This window comes from Drosophila teissieri, chromosome 3L (assembly GCF_016746235.2).
Source record: "Drosophila teissieri strain GT53w chromosome 3L, Prin_Dtei_1.1, whole genome shotgun sequence".
Classification (NCBI taxonomy): domain Eukaryota; kingdom Metazoa; phylum Arthropoda; class Insecta; order Diptera; family Drosophilidae; genus Drosophila; species Drosophila teissieri.
The window spans coordinates 24,045,514-24,057,520 of NC_053031.1; positions in this window are offsets into that span (position 1 = coordinate 24,045,514).

Sequence of the window (12,007 nt, forward strand, 5' to 3'; positions counted from 1 at the left end):
ATAAGTATTAGCCACAACAGGAAATGGCCAAGCAGGTCACACGGGCACATGCAATTCATGCGAAATATTGACAACAACAGGAAAAAGCCAAATTTATTAAGAAGTCATCAGCAGAACTGCAATTAACCAATTACAGCCGACTGCACAACTGACAAACTGTTATCAATCTTTGAGTCTTCGCTGCCACCGTCGCTGCACCAGCGCTGCCAAAATCAGCCACCGCTACAGCAAATTCTGATTCACAAAAGGCCAGATTAGGGAGCTAGAGTGAAACTTTAATTAAGTCTAATTTTTGCATTAAATTAATAAAGTTGAAAAAAAATAAAATTGTAAATTTATTTTTTATCTTATTAATAAACAAATAAATTAACTTGTACACCCAAACACACCCTACACTACTCTGGATGTACTCAACAGATACCAGATAAGAATAAGATTGTCATTTGATCCTCAAGACAAGTGTCACATACACACCAAGAAATTTGGTTCGCGATGCATATGTGTGTAAGCTTTCAGTTTTGTCAAGAATTAAGCAAGTGGGTAGCGCGACTAATTATCTGAAAGAATCGAAACGCTATAGTATTAGGAATACTTTAATTAATTAATCAAATAAGGGATGTTACACGGAGTAAGGTAAGAATAAGTTTTAATCGATGCTAACGTTTTTGCCGCTCGTTGCAATCACGTCCGCTTTTGTCGTTGGTTCTCTCTCGACTCTCTCATGGCATTGCCTTTTTATATTTTGCTACACCGAATGTGTACATATGGAACTTATAAGGATGCCACCAGGTTGAGTTTTAATTGGAGTGTGACAGCTTGGCCAATCCTGCATTCGGATCGTCCTCGATTCGGTCATCTTCGTCATCAGATACATCCAGCTCGGGAATAGTAGCGCACTATGGTTTCATCTTGTCGGAGGAGAACACAGAACTGTATTTACGTCCTGTAATCTGTATTCCGGGGATATCTCCGACGACGTAGCGATCATTTCCCAGGACCTTGACAACTTGATAGGGTCCTCGGTATCGTGGTTCTAACCTGCGTGATTCTCCCGTTGGAGCCGGCTCATTTTCAATGACTACGAGGTTACCTATGGAATAAATAGAAGGGTTAGAATGTTTGGAGTCGAATCTCTGCTTCCATTTGGCTCGTTCGCATGCGATGTTAGCGACAGCTTGCGTTCGATTGTCGATAACAGAGTCCTTCTTTTTATCATGTTCCAGATCTGCTTGTATGGCTGCCGTTAAATGGTTTTGCACAACGTCAACAGCATTGAAGTGAAAAACGAGATCAATCGGACTGAATCCCGACGTATCATTCTTTTGTGAATTGACACTCCATTGAAGATTATGTAAAATGAGGTCCCAATCCTTCGGGTTCGCACTCATAGTCCGTACATAATTAAAGATTGTTTGATTCGCACGCTCTACTTGTCCATTTGCTCTTTGTGTTCGTACGGCGTTTTTGATGTGCTGAATCTGGTTGTTCTTACAATAATCTTCAAACTGCTTTGAAGTAAACGCTGTTCCACGGTCGGATATAATAACGCTAGGCAAACCGAAATAACTTTATTCTTCACTAAGGATGTTTAGTACGGGTGCGGTTTTCGTACTTTTTACTGCTTTTACGATTAGGAACTTGCTGAACGGATCAGATATAGCCAGAATATGGGTATTTCCTCGTTTGCTGCGAATGAAGGGTCCCACATGGTCTACGTGAAGTTTTCGAAATGGTATTGGATCGGAGTCGTTGTAGTGCATACGGGTTTTCCACCTTTCGACTTGTAGTAGCAGCATTCAATGCATAATGATATGTAGTCCTTTACACATTTTCGCATTTTTGGGAACCAGAATCATTGTTTAATCCGTGCAATGGTTTTGTCCAATCCAAAATGCCCTACATCATCGTGACTTGTCCGTACTATACGCCACCTAACTGCCCTTTGAACAACGAAAGCCTTTCCATTTTCGACTTTGCGATACAGACGGTGATTTTCAATGACGTAATCAGCTTGAAGTTGCTATGACTGCTCCTTATGTCGTTGACCCTTTAAGACGGCGATAATCTCAGCAAGCGTTTGGGCCTGTAGTTGCATAGTCAAAATCCAGTCGTCAATGTCAGTTATTATAGTGCGTACTATTTCATCTAGAGGTATCTGAGAACTTAAATACGGAGCACCACTCAAGGCGGCAACGTGAGCCATTTTGCTACCATCTCGGGGAATGAATTCACAATCGTAGTCCAAGATCTTGATTCGAGCTACCTGAGGTAATAATTCTTTATTCACCTTAACTTTGGCAATAGCAGAACAATCAGTAATAAGACGAAATGTTTTACCCAAGATATACACCCGGAATCTTTGAAGCGTCTCTACTACTGCCAATGTCTCGAGTTCGTAGCTTTGGTACTTACTTTCAGCTGCTGTACAATGTCGGCTAAAATACCAAACAGGTCGCCAATCCTATTGATCATGTGACTGTAGCAGCACTCCTGCCAGACCCACAGCACAAGCGTCGGTGTAGACCTCGTGATTCGCTGAAAAATCATATAAAACCAGTACTGGTACAGAGCACAATTTTCCGATGAGTTCATGGAAAGCTTCTTGTTGAACATTCGTCCAATTAAATGTTTCTTGTTCAGTTTTCCGTAAAATAAGGGTTAGTGGCCTAGAGATTAAGGAGTAGTTTTCCACACACTTTCGAAAGAATCCAGTGAGACCTAAAAGTCGTCTGACCTCTTTGACATTTGTCGGAACTTTAAAATTTCGAATAGAGCTAACTTTATTGTCGCCCGGGGTAATTCCGTTTTTATTTACGATGTGTCCAAGGAACGTTATCTCCGATTGAAGAAACTTGCATTTGTCATAGCGAAGTGTTAAGCCACTTCCCTTAAGGATTTTAAAAAACTTTTCGAGCCGTTGAATACCTTCATTAAATGTTTTACTCGGGATTATCACATCGTCCAAATATGCGAGTACTTCGCCTGGCTCCATGCCTTTGACTATTTTATTCATTACGGCTTGAAAGACGGCTGCAGCATTGACAAGACCAAATGGCCTTCGGGTATACTCGTAGTGGCCATCAAAAGTAACGAATGTTGTGTACCTCGATTTGATGATACCCCATGCGTAAATCCAATTGCGTGAAATATGCATGGCCTGCTAATTGGGCGAACTGTTCTTCCAAGTTGGGCATAGGAAATGGAATTTTTAGAGTAATTCTATTAAGACGACGGTAGTCGACGCAAAGCCGATGCTCTCCATTACTTTTGTTGGCGATGAGGATTCCCGAGGCATATGGCGAGTTTGAGGGACGAATAATATGGCATTCAAGCAGTTCGGAGATTATATTAGCGACGATAGGCCTAAGGGCGAACAGAATATCTCTTCCCAAAAGTATATTTTCGCTAAGCAAATTGTCTTCCACCACCAGCGTTTCAGTTTCGTACACAATTCCATCAATTGAGATTTTTGCAAGAAGTTTCTGGGTACAAAAGAATTTTCCGCCACCAAAGCCGTTTAATGTGACAGCACAACGTTGTGATACGCCTACATCTTTAGCAAATGATTGCCGAATAAGCGTAATTGCCAGGATCCACAAATGCATTTGTACCATTTCCGTTGACCGATATTGTTTTGCAAATATCCGAATGTGCATTAGTATCGATTTTATTAATGTTTGGTTTCGCCTTTAGTTTTTCGGGACAACTGGCTCAGTCGTGTGTGGTACGATTGCAGTGACAGCAACAGTGCGCTGAATAGGCAAGAATATCTCTTAACAGGTCGTTAGAATTAGATAATTATTAGATATCTTCCTTTTAAAATCGTAATCATCAATCCCGTTGATGATGTGTGTTGATATTGCTGAATCGGTTAACTCACCCTTTTTACCAATAGCTAGCATTTTATAGAAATAGTCTTGCGGTGACGCACTGAGATCTAAACGAATTTTGGACATTTTAAGGTGAACGTCTGCGGAATTACTGAGACATGGAAAATCGTTAGGGAACTTTGACTTAAGCTCTGGCCACGTTTGAAAGACTTCTTCAGTTGAGTCTACCCAATACCGAGCAGAACCTAGCATCTTTTGTTGAACTGCAAATATTAGCCTTCGATCATCCGAACGATATGCAGTTCGAAGGGAGTCAACGCGTCTAATGAATTGTTGCGAGTCTATGGACTTGATGGATGATGGGTTGAATTCCGGGAGAAGAGATACCATTTTACTTATATTTCCGTACGAACTATTAATGTTTTCAGATACCATTGGGCCGCGGTTGTATAAGTAGTTTTTCGGAATCGGGGTATATGGATTTTCGTTATATATTTGACGATGTTGCAAATGTGTATTGTATTGATTTAAGTTATATCGTGGCTGTAAATATGTGCCGAAAGGTGCCGTTGTTGCGTTACAGTGTCCCATATGAGTGTGAGGAATAGGAGAATTAATTTTTGACTGTGACGAATAAGTATACGTTTGCGAATTAACGTGGTCTTGCGGTGTCGTTGAGAAATGAACGTGTTGCGGAAAGATCGAATGTTGCGGAAAGACAGCGACATTATCGTGTTGCTGTGACGTGATAACATTAACGTGCTGCCGAGACGTAGCAACATTATCGTGTTGCTGTGACATAATGATATTATACTGTTGCTGAGACGTAGCAACACTATCGTGTGACGCACTCGATTGCACTCGCGTACTCGTCGTCACTGTTATGGGCATTTAGTCTCTTCAATAAGTCTTCACGATTTCCCGACGTTGAGAGTCCTGTTTCTCTGCATTTATGTTGCAGGTCTTTCTTGCTGACGTAATCCTTCTTTGGAGGGATGTTCGTTGCTTCATTTCTTTGCTTTTTAATACGTTAATTTTTCGCACGATTTCCATTATTGCGCACTATCTTATCCCACTTCTGAGAATGTCACATACACACCAAGAAATTTGGTTCGCGATGCATATGTGTGTAAGCTTTCAGTTTTGTCAGGAATTAAGAGAGCGGGTAGCGCGCCTAATTATGTGAACGAATCGAAACGCTTTAGTATTAGGTATACTTTATTTAATTAATTAATTAAGGGATGATACAGGGAGTAAGGTAAGAATAAGTTTTAATCGATGCTAACGTTTTTGCCGCTCGTTTTAATCACGTCCGCTTTTATCGTTGGTTCTCTCTCGACTCTCTCATGGCATTCCCTTTTTATATTTTGCAACACCGAATGTGTACATATGGAACTTATAAGGATGCCACCAGGTTGAGTTTTAATAGGAGTATGACACAAGGTTGAGTGGAAAAACACAAACTCCTGATAAGTCACCCACTGGTAGACTAAACATCCGTTGCCTAATTTAAACATTCCTTGCTTAAGACCTTGCACCATCGTCACGTTCCAATGTTCAAAGCTCGGACTCGCTATCCCGAAAAATATAAGTATTAGATTGCAATAAACAAAATTATAAGAATCTAAGAGCACTTGCATCCAAGAGCGAATGCACTTGAATCCAAGAGAAATGCTAAGGCAATTAAAGTCAGCAACTCAAAAGCTCTCTCTGTCTTCATTTGATCAAATCCCTAAAGTCTAAAGTCCATATTAGAAAAGCTCGAAACCGAGGCTTGAACGTTAATCAAATCAGAGTAATTATTAGAGTTCAGTTTAAGGCCTAATTATAATCGGTCGGTAAATGTAATCATTCAGTAAAATAAAATTTTATATTTTGTATATATGAGTATTGCGATTATTTAACTATATATACAGCCGTGGACGTATAATCTATTGTCATCTTTTTGAATAGTTTTTTTAATTAACAAATATTTCTTGGAAATAAAACAGCTTTCGTTCTTGATAGCTTAGCTTATAATATAATTAATTAATTAATCAAAATAAATAAATGTTTAAAAAAAATGATGTGGAAATTTAAAAACTAAAAAACAACGAAAAATGCTTGGTCACAGAAATAGTAAATTAATGTAAAGCAAATTTAATATTTGGTTGAGTATCCATGATTTTCGATGACTGCGTTACATCTTCGACCCATACTCTCCACAAGCTTCTGACATCTCTCCTTTGGAATGGAGTTCCAGGCTTCTTGGATACCTTTCCACAAATCGCCAAGATTAGAAAATTTTTTTTTGGATATCATAACCTTGACATCATTCCATAGATTTTCTGTTGGATTTAGGTCAGGGCTTTGAGCCGGCCATTCCAGAACTTGGATGGATTCGTCCTTCAACCACTTTTTAACGACACGAGATGTGTGCTTTGGGTATATGTATATATTTACGAATTCAGACAGAGAGTTTAATAAAAAAAATAACACGGTAGGTTTTTGATGTATTATTAAACGTTTCATTAATTCCAATAGAGGAAGAGCCTTTGGATTATCACTAAGTTGGATAATGGATTTCGAAGTTGAAATGGGCTTTAGCAAAGCTAATAGCATTAGCAAATAGGAGAGAGAAGCTCCCAAAAATAGGAGTAATTGGAGAATCCTGAGACAATTGCGTGGGCGGAAGTTTTTGTTATTTCAGTTGGCTCGCCAAGTGGTCAAATGTTTACGAATTTTTATTTCAGTTGGCCTCGCCAAGTGATCGAATGTTTAGGGGACGACGTTGGCTCGCCACAGAGTCTAGACTTTGGAATATGATGCTGTGCGTAAATAACAGCTAAGCTTAATCGAAGGACTCTCGATCTTTGATTACATTTTGTACTTAGACATTATTGTGTGCGTGTGAGTTGTTACAATAGTGTGTGTGGTTTTGTACTTACCCTTCAGTACCAAAATTCCTTTCCCTTATTTTTCCTCGCCAGAGTTCGAAAAACAAAAACAAATCTCACAGGCTTTTTCTAGCAAAGTTTCAAACACCAAAGTCAAGCCGAATTCTGTCGTGGCTCTGCCGCTGCCTCTGCCCGCAGTTCATATTTGTTGGTTTTTTTCCGAAGTAGTTCGGAGCAGTGACCGAAAATGAGAGTGAGAGATGAGAGGAGACAAAATCAGAGTCGAGAAAAAACGCAATGTATACCCTTCTAAATACCGATCTAATAATTGGTGGGATATTTATATAGTTTTAAGTGTATATATAATTTATATTTGTTGATTTAAGGATTTTAAGCTTTTTAATAAATTAAACTGTCGCTATAGGCAACGCAAGTGCGTCCGTTTTTAATTATTTCTCTATGTAATTCTAATTACACGGGATCATTATGGTCGGAAATACCCTGGCAAACGCCTGTCAGAATTTTCGGTTTCGTTTTCCGTCACCCCTTTTCTTTTGCGTTTGCTTTAAATTGTAGAACGTGACAAGTGGTGTTTGGAAAATTTTCAACGTGAAATATATAAAACCGGTAAGTAGTGTTTCGCATTGGTAAATTAGCATAGCTAATTGCATTCCAAACTACATGATATGAATATATGTATATTATTTATATATTTTTCTTTACAGATAGCATAAGCACATTAGGAGGCCAGCCCAGCAGCCACCGGAGAAGGCCTTGCCCCACTGGCCGCACTTGCATTTGTTAAAAAGAACGCAAACAAAAATGGAAAAAATTAATGTAATAAAAGAAAAAATAAAAATTGAATTTAACATTTAAATACATCTTTTGGGAGATTTTTGTAGATTTACAGGTATATTCCTAAGGAATTCCTTGGGAATTCGTCCAGGAATATCTGAGGAATTCCCGAGTAATTCCTGAGGAATTCGTCCAGGAATACCGGAGGAATTCCTGAGGAATTCATCAGGACACCCCTTGCCTTTTTTCGATATCCCACAGGAAATCCTCAGGAATTCCCACGGAATTCCTTGGGAAAATCCTCGGGAATTACTCGGGAATTCCTCGGGAAAACCCCTTGCTTATTATACCCGTTACTCGTAGAGTAAAAGGGTATACTAGATTCGTTGAAAAGTATGTAACAGGCAGAAGGAAGTGTTTCCGACCATATCTTAATATATATAAATCTCGTGTCACAATGTTTGTCCTCAATGGACTCCTAAACCACTCAACCAATTACAATAATACTCGCACACCATGTGCAGTTCGATCCAACTTGAGAGATAGGATAGTTTAAATTCTGGAAAAAGTCAAAAGAAAAGCGGGAAAACCGTTTTTTACATGCAGCGCCATTTCTAAAACATAGGATGTCATTCTTCTCTGCTCATTTTGTTTTATTTAATTCATGAGACAAACTTTATTTGGTTCATAAATAAATTGTAACACCAGGCATTTGTTTTTGAGGTGGTAAGTTGAACTGTGTTAATTATGTGTATCGTGCATTTGAGGTTAAACTCACCACTTCCACCTTCTTCGACTACCTCATCCTCCTTCTTCTTCATCAATTAGAAGATACACGAGCCGAACGCAATAAAGCAAGAACGCTAAAGCATCAACAATCACGCAGGTTTTCAGAAGAAGGGGGAGGAAGAAGACGAAGAAGGAAGAAGAAAGAGGAAGAAGAAGGAGGAGGATTAAGAAGATGGAGGAGGAAGAAGGAGGAGAAGGATTAAGAAGATGGAAGAGGAAGAAGGAGGATGAAGAAGAAGAAGGAATAAGGAGCATGAAGAAGTCAGAAGAAGAAGGAGGAGGAAGAAGAAGAAGAATGACCCATAAAAAATCTCTGGAAGCATTAAAAGGAACAATGCAAGATCTACGTCGCAATCAACAAATTTTGGGTGGTGCAATAATATTTTTGTCAGGAGATTTCCGACAAACATTGCCCGTCATTCCACGTGTAACGTTAGCGGATTAGGTCAATGCTTGCTTGAAGTATTATTTCCTGTGGCGATATGTCCAAAAATTGACATTGAAAATAAACATGCGTGTTCAATAGCACTATGATCAATCTGCAGAACGGTTTTCGAAGCAATTATTAGAAATCGGAAGTGGCAAAGTTCCAAATACAAATGGCTTGATCACTTTGCCAAACAATTTTTGTACAATTCTACAATTTAAAGGGGAATTAATAGAAAGCGTTTTTCCAAATATAATTCAAAATCACAGAAATCACGATTGGTTGACAGAACGAGCAATATTGTCACCAAAAAATGTACATGTCAATGAAATCAATTTTCATATTCAAGAAAAATTGCTAGGCGCACTGATATCATATAAATCTTTTGATAGCGCAATGAAAGAAGATGATGCAGTGAATTATCCATTTTTAAATTCCCTAGAACCGCCGTGTATGCCACCGTATTTTTTGAACTTAAAAATCGGCTCATCAATTATTTTACTACGGAATTTAAATGCACCAAAATTGTGCAATGGCACAAGACTGGTTGTAAAAAAATTGATGCCGAATTTAATTGAAGCCACGATATTGACTGGAAAAGCGAAAGGAGAAATGGTGCTCATACCGCGTATTCCGTTGATACCAACAGACATGCCGTTTGAATTTAAGCGACTGCAATTCCCAGTGCGTCTATCATTTGTCATGTCCATCAATAAGGCACAAGGACAAACGCTTCAAGTATGCGGGTTGAATTTGGAAGAGCCGTGTTTTTCTCATGGGCAGCTATACGTAGCCTGTTCAAGAGTTGGCATTCCAAACTCTTTATTTGTATTCTCTCCAAATGGACAAACGAAAAATATAGTTTATCCAAATGTTTTGGATTGAAAATAACAATTTTCAAATAAAATAAATGACTTTCATATAACAAATTCTAGGAATTTTTCACTGAATTTTAAGACTGCATGCGGCGAAGCGCACAGGGCCAACTAGTAAAGTATATATATTCTTGATCAGGATCAGTAGCCGAGTCGATCTGGCCATGTCCGTCTGTCCGTCCGTCTGTCCGTCTTTCCGTCTGTTCGTCTGTCCGTATGAACGTCGAGATCTCAGGAACTACAAAAGCTAGAAAGTTGAGATTAAGCATACAGACTTCAGGGACATAGACGCAGCGCAAGTTGGTCGATTCATGTTGCCACGCCCACTCTAACGCCCACAAACCGCCCAAAACTGCCATGTTCACACTTTTGACAAATGTTTCGATATTTTTTCATTTTTGTATTAGTCTTGTAAATATCTAACGATTTGCCAAAAATCTTTTTGCCACGCCCTCTCTAACGCCCACAAACCGCCCAAAGCTACCACGCCCACACTTTTGAAAAATGTTTTGATGTTTTTTCATTTTTGTGTTAGTCTAGTAAATTTCTATCGATTTGCCAAAAAACTTTTTGCCACGCCCTCTCTAACGCCCACAAACCGCCCAAAACTGCCACGCCCACACTATTGAAAAATGTTTTGATATTTTTTCATTTTTGTATTAGTCTTATAAATTTCTATCGATTTGCCAAAAAAACCTTTTTGCCACGCCCACTCTAACGCCCACAAACCGCCCAAAGCTGCTACGCCCACACTATTGAAAAATGTTTTGATATTTTTTCATTTTTGTATTAGTCTTATAAATTTCTATCGATTTGCTAAAAAACTTTTTGCCACGCCCACTCTAGCGCCCACAAACCGCCAAAAACTGCCACGCCCACACTTTTGAAACATGTTTTGATATTTTTTCATTTTTGTATTAGACTTGTAAATTTCTATCGATTTGCCAAAAACTTTTTGCCACGCCCACTCTAACGCCCTCAAACCGAAAAAAACTGTCAGTGTTGAAGACTCGCCTTCGCACTTCCACTAGCTGAGTAACGGGTATCAGATAGTCGGGGAACTCGACTATAGCGTTTTCTCTTGTTTAGAGTTTGATTTTTGAATTTTACAATTAATTTTTGGGGTATAGTCTTATATTTATAGGTAGCGTACAATAATGCAATTATAACAATTATGATTAATGTTGTAAGTGTTATTACTTGAAAGATTTTTTTCGATTATTTCTTTCGTTTGAATTCATTCGAGTGGTTCAAATTTTGTTACATTATTATTTATATTTTGATATTTTGAGTATAGTCTAACATTGTGTTGGTAATAAATATTTCTTCTAGTTGAACAGAACAATTAAATGCTTTTCATGTTATTGCCTTCTATTATAGTTTCTCTACTGATACAATTTTGGTTTAGGATAGTCTTGGGAAGGTTCCAAGTTGCAATTATATTAGGCTCTACATATTTTATTTCAAAACAAGAGAGAACGCTATAGTCAAGTTCCCCGACTATCTGATACCCGTTACTCAGATATTCGAAGTGCGAAGGAAAGTCTTCAGCACATACAGTTTTTGGCGGTTTTGTGGGCGCTAGATTGGGCGTGGCAAAAAGTTTTTTGTCAAAACGATAGAAATTTACAAGACTAATACAAAAATGAAAAAATATCAAAACATTTTTCAAAAGTGTGGTCGTGGCAGCTTTGGGCGGTTTGTGGGCGTTAGAGAGGGCGTGGCAAAAAGTTTTTTGTCAAATCGTTAGAAATTTACAAGACAAATACAAAAATGAAAAAATATCGAAACATTTTTTAAAAGTGTGGACGTGGCAGTTTTGGGCGGTTTGTGGGCGTTAGAGTGGGCGTGCCAACATGAATCGACAAACTTGCGCTGCGTCTATGTCTCTGGAGTCTGTATGCTTAGTCTCAACTTTCTACCTTTTGTAGTTCCTGAGATCTCGACGTTCATACGGACGGACAGACGGACAGACGGACGGACAGACGGACGGACAGACGGACGGACAGACGGACAGACGGACAGACGGACGGACAGACGGACATGGCCAAATCGACTCGGCTACTGATCCTGATCAAGAATATATATACTTCATATGGTCGGAAACGCTTCCTTCTGCCTGTTACATACTTTTCAACGAATCTAGTATACCCTTTTACTCTGCGAGTAACGGGTATAATCAGTGTAAGTTTGATTATTGTGTGAAAAATATTTGTCATGTATTGTTTCGGTTAGTATGTTACTTTTTATACCCGTTACTCGTAGAGTAAACGGGTATACTAGATTCGTTGAAAAGTATGTAACAGGCAGAAGGAAGCGTTTCCGATCATATAAAGTATAAATATTCTTGATCAGGATCAATAGCCGAGTCGATCTGGCCATGTCCGTCTGTCCGTCCGTCTGTCCGTCCGTCTG